This window comes from Poecilia latipinna, unplaced genomic scaffold, assembly GCF_001443285.1.
Source record: "Poecilia latipinna isolate Pla-1442-1.1 unplaced genomic scaffold, P_latipinna-1.0 Scaffold281, whole genome shotgun sequence".
Lineage (NCBI taxonomy): Eukaryota > Metazoa > Chordata > Actinopteri > Cyprinodontiformes > Poeciliidae > Poecilia > Poecilia latipinna.
Window position 1 is genome coordinate 63,170 of NW_015112897.1, and position 8,603 is coordinate 71,772.

Sequence of the window (8,603 nt, forward strand, 5' to 3'; positions counted from 1 at the left end):
GGTTCAAAACCAGACAGGAATGTTTTTTGTAGTTTATACATCTCTTGGGGTGCAGTGAGACAACAAGAGCCTTCCTCTTTTGTAATGGTTCATTTGCCAATCAACTTCAATGTAAGCTTCTTTGAAATCGAAGCTACTACTTTACTTCAATTACCAATTGGCAGTTCTGTGGCGTCATGCACATGTGTCAAACTCAAGGCCCGCGTGCCACATGTGGCCCCCCAGCATTTTATAGGCCAATGATTGACTTAAAATAGGTTTTGAGCACGAATTGACTACAAACTACATTTCAACCAAAGGTTTGTAATGCGTTTCTTAACCAGACGCTCCAAAGCGTCCGGTCCATAACTCTTCAACACGCTGTCAGCTCCCGGTCAGAAAGACGCATTTAGTTCAGAGACCATGAGATGATATTCAGAAAGGACTTTTTTTTTATTAATTGGTTTCAGTTGCCTCTGAGACTAAATCTTTGCGTAAAGTCTATAATGTCTGCCCATATAACTTGTTTTTATTATTTGCTTGCTCACCTTTAAACACTGATTTAAATATTGTAATTTTTCAACAGAGCAGTAATTTTACATCCATGGAAACTCAAATGTAATATTTAAAACTTCAATACATAAAATCAGTTATTTAACAATATGAGGTGGTGTTTAATTTATTTTTAACATTGTATTTTTATACATTTATGCTAGGGCTGCCCAAGTCTAGTTTTCCAGAGCTACCATCTGCAACTTTAGATGCATTCCTTCTCTTATAAGCCTCAGCAGAACTGAATGAGGGAAGTCAACCTTTTGTCTGGGGTGTTTTAGCAGGGATGCACTCCTGATTTGTACCGTCAATGTGGCCCATTGAGGGGGGCCAATATGCTGAAATGGTCCTCGGTGAAATTGAGTTTGACACCCCTGGTCTAGCCAGTCCCCTGCACAGATTATGTTGAGATAGAGTTTTCCTTTTCACTGTCAAATGCATGCAGAGTGTGTGAGAGGTTTCTGCAAAGTAACTAACTTCAAGAAATCAACTGTCTGCTGTCGTTACAGGAGGAGTTGATGCAACTGGCTGGGATTCCTTAGAAACAAAACCTTTTGCCAATTAACTAAACTCGACTGTGTTGTTTTATGACAATGCTGTCAAGTTGGAATTAATGAAACTACATTTTTATGTGTCTTTCTGATTAGGTGAAGTTGACAAGTTTTAATATCTAAGACTGAGTTGTAAAGTGCTTTGAGTTGGCATTTGTTTTGAAATGATGCTACATAAATAATCTCAATTAGAAATGGTACAATTTTAACATTTACCAAACTGGCACCTTTCAAGCACCTAAAGCAATTTCAACTTATCATTTTTTAAATTTTTTTTTACTCTGCAGTTACTTGAGCAAAACTGTGCTTTTTCTCATCTCAAATACCTCTTAGCGCTAACTAATTCACAGTTTATAATTCATTTAATCATCGCTTACTGGATCATTTCACCTAGTTTATATGTTGCACTCTCTCAGTCCCTAACATCCCTATTTCAGATTAATGTCAGTAAGCATTATTTATAGTTTGTAAGAAGATATTCTCTTTAATTTTTTTTTTTTTTGCACGGCTTATATCAATACAATTTCCGGCATTCGTACTGTTAGGAGACCAAGTGATGCATCTCAGTGGGTTTTATTGTCGTCCCTCCCCAAGGTGGATTCAGTTACGGCCTCCTAAAACACCCTTGAACATAAAACCACACTGAGGGAACTGGAACCTCCTCATGTGAAATTCATAAATGTTTGATGCTCTGAAGAATGGCCCCTATTATGTCATGCATTACTTTAGGCCCCTGCTATCACAGAGAGCTCTGATTTCACTGTAGGCTATGTCTTAAATTAGTTTCATGTTTTAAATGGGGATCATCCTGATTATGTCCATAAAATACAAATCATATTGTATCACCTCTTAGTATTTGCTGGAAGTTGTTGCCAGGTTTGTTGCCCTACTTTTGGAAAGTTCAGTCCGAAAATAAATTGACCCAACCAAAGAGCCGCTCTAAATTTAATAGGCAGTTTCTACCTTTAGTAATGTAAGTAAAGTTCTGAGTATTTTTTCAAATAAAATTAGTAAAGTCACCGTCAGATGTAAAAAGAGCAATCTAATTTAGCAATTCAGTGGAAGTGCACCACGTGGCTGGCAGCGTGACAAAAGTTGAGCTCTGAGTTGCTTTCATAAGCAATTTTCCCTGAATAGTTGCTGAAGAGCAGGAAAAGAGTCACGACTGGGGAAACGTGTTCATCCAGCCAACTTATCTTAGTGATTTAATTATGACCCAGTAAAACCTTTGGTGTGTGGTAACCTGACTTCACTGAAAGACGTTATTTAGGGTTCATTGCTTCACAGTATTCTCTGTTAGTAACATGATGCTCGTGTTTCTGACGGCACCATGACAACCAGCATCGGGTCTTCGGAAAAGCTACGTATTCTGTATTATCACCAAATGTGTAACATCTGCAGCTAAAATGGGTTTTTGTCAATGAAGCGCTTTAAGTTATGTAAATGATTTCATTTCTTTTTTCATGGAGACCTCACAAAATATCCCCTGATTTCCATAAAATTACTTGTAATGTTTTTTTAATAAGCATAGATTAACTGAGAAAGTAGGCACTTTAAATATTTATGATTTAACTTTGAAGTCATAAAAATCAAGTAATTTCAACTAATATATTGTAACTCTTTTAGTTCATCATCAGGATCTGCTAATGCTTCCCAAGTACAAGTCATGCTGTCCATAAAACCTTCTGTAGACTCCATATTTTAGGAAGTTTCTGAGTGGTGCATGTTTTTAAAAAGAAGAGCAAAAGATTGAAAGCTAAAAAAAGTAAGTAAGATTTTGGCTTTATCTTCTGTTGCTTAAGAATAAAAGTAAGACGTTGGTTGTGGCTTATAATTAAAAACTTGAGCCACACTAGATAACCTAAGTAAGCCATATGAAAAACATCCCTTCTGAACTGTGCCACTGAAATCATGAAAGGCGTGATGCTGGATTTTTAAATAAGTCTTCCACATTTACTCGTATTTTGCTCCTAGTACAGGAGTGTCAGAAATAATAAACGATTGGGAAATCCATTTTAGTGGATCAGCTTCTCTTTAACAACAACATACGGTCTTTGCACTTTCAGGTTTCTTTGTGCAGCAGTTTCCTCCCACTGAACCCCGCAGCAGTTGCCTATCAATTTCCCTCCTGGAGTTCTCGGCCCAGACCAATCCACCCCCAAATCCAGGTTAACCGGAGAACAATGCATGGAGGAGAGTCGATCAGTGGTGTCAGGCCGAGGTTTTAAATCACAAGAGCCACAAAAGAAATACAAGCAGTCAACCGGAATCGATTTGTCAGCTCAGTTTCCTCCCACTTAGGCTAAGAATATTGGCTTTGTAACAAAAAAGAAAAAAGAAGAAAGAGAGAAAATGAATATCTGTAAAAGCTAAGAAGGCTGAACAGTGTTGCTCCACAGCTCATTTCTTGAGAGGGCAGAGCTGTCGTAAGCCAGGCGATCAACCTGGAAGCCGTTTCTTTCATTTCAATGCAAATGTTGTCCAGGCACTAACGGCAGTGTGCAAGCTAACGGCCTGTTTAAGCACAAATGTCTGCCTGTTCTCGGTGGCAGCCAGCTTTAAAGTCATTCCCCGTTTTACGGTCAGACGTTTCTCATCAGCTGCTTTCTTTATGAACGACAGAAGATTTGTCTCACCGCAAAAGAGGCAGTAAGGCAGAGGAAGTCAGAGCGTACTGTTAAAACTTTTGATGTTCTGCACAAAGAGGAAAATAAAACCCAGCTGTAAATTGAGTTGTAATCTCAATGAGAGAGAAACTTCAGATCCTTCATGTTAATTCATTTACAGGCCATTCAGATGAAAACTAATTTGATCAACTAAACTCGTGAACTCGTGAAAATATGATATGTTTTTATCATAATTTATACTTGGTTAAAAGAATAAAAAAATATATTTATATAAAAGAAAAAAAACATATGAATAAAAAGAAAACAGGGATTTAAAGAGGCCAAGGTTGATAATAATATCAGTTTTGAGTTGTTAGGTCTGGTATCTCTTGTTTTCCTCTTCTATCATTTGTGCATCTTTTTCCACCGTACTTTTTCCTTCCACTCAGCTTTCCACCAATATGGTTGAAAGCAGTCCACATGATTGTGTAGGCCTTAATATTGTCAAAACATCTTCTTTTGTGATATTCTAACTGGATAAAAATTTGAGAAATATACTATTTTTCTAATTAATACATCTGCATTTCAAGTGTGTATTTCTGCAAATTTGCTTGGTAAGCTAATAAATAAAATCATCTACACCAGTATGTTGGGTATATTTTTGTAACTCTGTGTCCATTTGGTGTTTTATTGTCTGTCCTGTGTGACTCTGTGTTATCCCATAATGGATTGGTGAACAGTTATGACCCGATGATCGCTGCTAATGGGCACCAGGACCCTGCAAAGACCAGCAGGAATAGACAATGGATGGATGGGTTTGGGTTTTACTCATGATATGTGACTCCTTTGAGCTTCCACACAGACAACTCTGCGTTGCGTGTGTTTGTTTGTTTCTTTGTGTGTGTGAGCATCTCCACGGTAAGATTGTCGCATTTTGTGAACAAAATCCTTTGCAGTTTTTTTATGTGTGGATCAGAAAAAGCTGGTTGGAGCAATGTGCTGAAAAATCTGACAAGGAACAGAAGAACGAAAAGAACGAGAGACACCGGTGGAAGGATGTTTGATCTGCTCAGTGGTTTCGTATCAAGGTGGAAAATGGGTGTGTGTGTGTAAGAGAGAAAGAGAGAGAGAGAGAGAGAGAGAGACTGATGCTGCTCAAAAAATAGAATACTAATACAGGAAGGAAAGATATTTATTTTCAAGAAGTGCACTTGCAGCGGCTAACAGAGAGAGACAAATAAAAATGAAGAAATGCATGGCGTTAAAAATGTAAAGGTAAAGCAGGAAGTGAAGGAGAGATCAAAACAAACTGCCTCCTATTTTCCACGGGTCGTAAATTCATCTTAACAGCTTCAGAAAATTGAACTCTTCCACCGTCTCTGCAGACCATCAGCAACATTTTCCACAAGCCCTTAAAGAGATTGTGGAGGGAAGGGTTGATAAAAAAAAATGAAGTGTCAGGCTAGAGAATTTAATAAAAGAAACAAATTTGTCTGTCAGAGATAAACGTCTAAATTTTTGCCATTCGATGGCTTTTACTGAGCCCCACGACACAAATTTCTCCAAAGATATCAGAAAGACTAAGAGATATTTTAGCAACAGAATAAACAGTCTCCTGCTTTAAACGAGAAAATTTAGGTTGTACTTCACCTTACCTGGATCTATTCACCTTCATTTCATTCCCATAAACAATTTCTCATCATTTTAATTCTTTCCAGAAAGTATATTTTCAAATTATGTGGACTGTGTTTCTGATTCCATCCTGTTAAGTTGAGGGATTTTATATTATTAGATTTTACAACCAATAGGCAAATCAAATCAGTGCTTTTTCGACTAATATTTTTTTCTGAACAATATTAGGTGCAAGGTGACAACAGTACAAAATGATGAAAATGACTGATTAATTACACTGCAGAGAAAACTCTACACAGTACAAGTTGAGTGATAAAGAAATAAAACGAACTTTGAGAAGTGTGGCAAACGGTGACCTTGTGGAAAATCAGGATGGATGAGAGCGATGAAGAGACCTGAAGCAGAGATCTGGACACCAAATTTTCATAAACCGTTCCTTAAACGAATAACTTAAGTGGATTAGATCCAGAGGAAGCAAGGCATTCCATCCGGGTGGTTTTATTTGGAGGTTTTATTCTAAGTTCCTCGAGGGAGGATAGAGTCTACTCAGGCTGGCATCAGCAGTGTTGTCCCGACCTTCCTGTCTGGAGATAACGGGTCCATCCCCTCGTGGAGCTCCAAGTTTCTTTTCCATGTCCTGCAAAATGTCCTTCCAGTAGGCTGGAGTTTGTGGACAGAACCAGACACAGTGTGCATGGATTCATACTGAGACGTTGCACTTCTGACATTGAGGTGACAGATGCTGATTCGTGCCGTTTCTCTGACTTGGTGAAATTTGTAGACGGTGCAGAATTTTAAATGGCAACACTCTTGAACGGTTGGACACTGAAATACCTCGGCGCCGTTCCACTTGTTCCATTTATTTGTTACATTCAAGGCATCATATTGATTTGACGTATTGTACATTTGTCTGTGCATTGCTCTCTACTTCGTCCATCCAGTTTGTTTCACTTGAAAGTGTGTGTTGTCATTTTTTTACTTCCGTCTGTTTGGTGCTCTTCTCTCTGTCTCCTGCGGCGTTTTCTCTGCAGGCACAAAGCATCAGGGACGCAAAGCAAACCCAGGAGACCTCCTGCTGTTATCACCCACAGCAGGCGGGTATGATGCCTCATCTTTTCACTCTTGTTTCTCCCCTCTGTTTTCTTTCTGAATGGCTTCCCCGCGTTTACACAGTAAAGATCGTGTTCACATTTTTGTTTTCAAAGCCCAAAATTAAATTGCCCGACCCTCCAGGAAGCTTGAAGACGGTTTGTTTAGAGCTGAGGACAGTCAGACAACGCAGAGGCTTATCAGTACAGTCATGCCAACCGGTTCTTATCTGCTCCTCCCGCTTTTCCAGTTCCCGTGCGTTGCAGAGAGAGACCTCTCCAGTATTGTTCCGCGTCTCCAACAATCTCCAGACTCTCTAACGCTGGGAGCACCGCAGGACAGCGTTGTCATGACAGCAAAGGTGAACAAAGGATGTGGGGAGAGCAAGGCGTCGGCTTTTAAACCGTTTGTTTGTGCGTTTAAATCACAGCCAGACGCAGCAGAATCTCTCGCCCTCTCCATTATTTCTTGCTGCCATTCTAAAGGATGAGCACCTGTGGCCTTCACGCTGTTGCCATGGCAACACACATGCACCCTCGCCTTAATCGCTCTTTGGTTGTTGAGCCTCAGGTTGAGCCTTGATTGGCTGGAGCGGCACAGGACACGATGCTGGATCGTGTCTGCATTTCTCCACTGTTGTAGAAAGAAGACATTCAAATTAAAAGCATACAGTATGAACAATGTGATGTATATTACAGTCGTCTACCGTCATTTATAATGCTTTGATTTAGTTTTTGGGATCATTATTTTTTATCCTAGTTTAATCCTTTTATTTTTTATTTTCCCCAGTACATAGTGGGGGATGAAACATTGGAGTGTTTCTGTTCTCATTCTCTCCTTTCCACCTTTATTACCTGCTCCCCAGCTAAGAGTCCCTCAACTAGTATTTGGGGCTTAAAATCATTTTCTGTCATCAGTTATCTGTTTCCAAACCCTTCCTGTGACCTCTATTTCACAAAACGGAGCATGTCTGCCTGTGTTGTGGAAACCGAGAGACTTGTCTGCCAGAGGACTTAGATTTTGTAGAAAACATTCTAACTAAATGAAAAAAACAAGTAATAATTATGTTTGTGAACAATGAAGACGCAACTTCAAATTAGGAAACTTCTCCACTGTCAGATGCCTGATGCTCACCTTGACAAAGTTGGAAGTTGGAAAAGTTTTGCAGGGGGAAAAAAACCCCGTAAAAGTTTACAGCCACTTCTCAATGCCGCCCTGCAAACACCTGTAAACACTGGATAGACGGATGTTGATTTCGCTTTGACTTTGTGTGTATAGAGTTTAAGTGTTTTCTTATGGGAAGTAATGAATAAGAAAGTTACTGCAAACGCTTTCCTTTCAGTCAGACAATGTTTTGATCTGAGATTCGTAATGCTAATGCTAGTGGCAATTAGAATTTCACATAATAAAATCAGCTCAACTGCACAGGTGCTTTGCTGCTCTGTATGGAGAATAAAAATATCTATGCAAAGTGATTGGTTTCCTATATATTTGCTGTTATATTTGGCCTAGTGACAATGTGTGAATTAGTGATAAGTCAACTTGATTAATTAAAGTAAAACTGCAAGTGAAAAAAATCTTGCAAATGAATGTAATGATTGTCTAATAGATTAGCATAAAGGAAGCCTTGATAGGATCCATCCTCATGTGACAAGTGAATATTTAATTTACTCCATGGATTTTCTGTCATCTTATTTGTTTCAAAATATGCATAAGGTGGACTGACCACAGCACGAATCACTGGGCAGGAAAAGCTCCAGGTCTCCTTATGTCACTACTATTAGCACCCATTGTTTTTTTTAGATTCACTTTATGTTCTTCTCAGTTTAAACCACACAATTTCCAATCAGTGTTGCTCCTGTGGTTTATCTAAAAACACAGTAAGAATCTTTAGGCAGCTTGATTTCACAGTACGGTTGGAGAGTCGTAAGGAAAATGAAGGCATCATTTACTAAACTTCCTGCCAATGTGCTGCAGTTTACGACCTCGTGGGCGGCGCGCTGCGCAGACCCGGCTTGGTGCCGCATTCCTTTTGCTCACCTGTCATCTGCGATGCATCCGCTGCAGACATTGATGGCATTTTTGCAAACAGCTCAATCTGAGGTCGCCGCTCCACGTGTTATGACTCGAATTTCAAATGTATCTCCAAGCACAATTTCCTTTCTATTCTAAAACGAATAACAATATGATGTGT

At 39.2% G+C, this 8,603-nt stretch overlaps 1 long non-coding RNA gene across 1 annotated transcript in view; it reads left to right on the top strand.

Moving 5' to 3' along the window:
• LOC106948271 (uncharacterized) overlaps positions 1-7,437 on the top strand; it is a 13,006-nt gene extending 5,569 nt beyond the window's left edge. The window contains exons 2-3 of the long non-coding RNA XR_001425138.1: positions 3,606-3,612; positions 7,427-7,437. This is a non-coding gene — a long non-coding RNA (uncharacterized LOC106948271). The remainder of the gene's footprint in view (positions 1-3,605; positions 3,613-7,426) is intronic.
• The last annotated feature ends 1,166 nt before the right edge of the window (positions 7,438-8,603 follow it).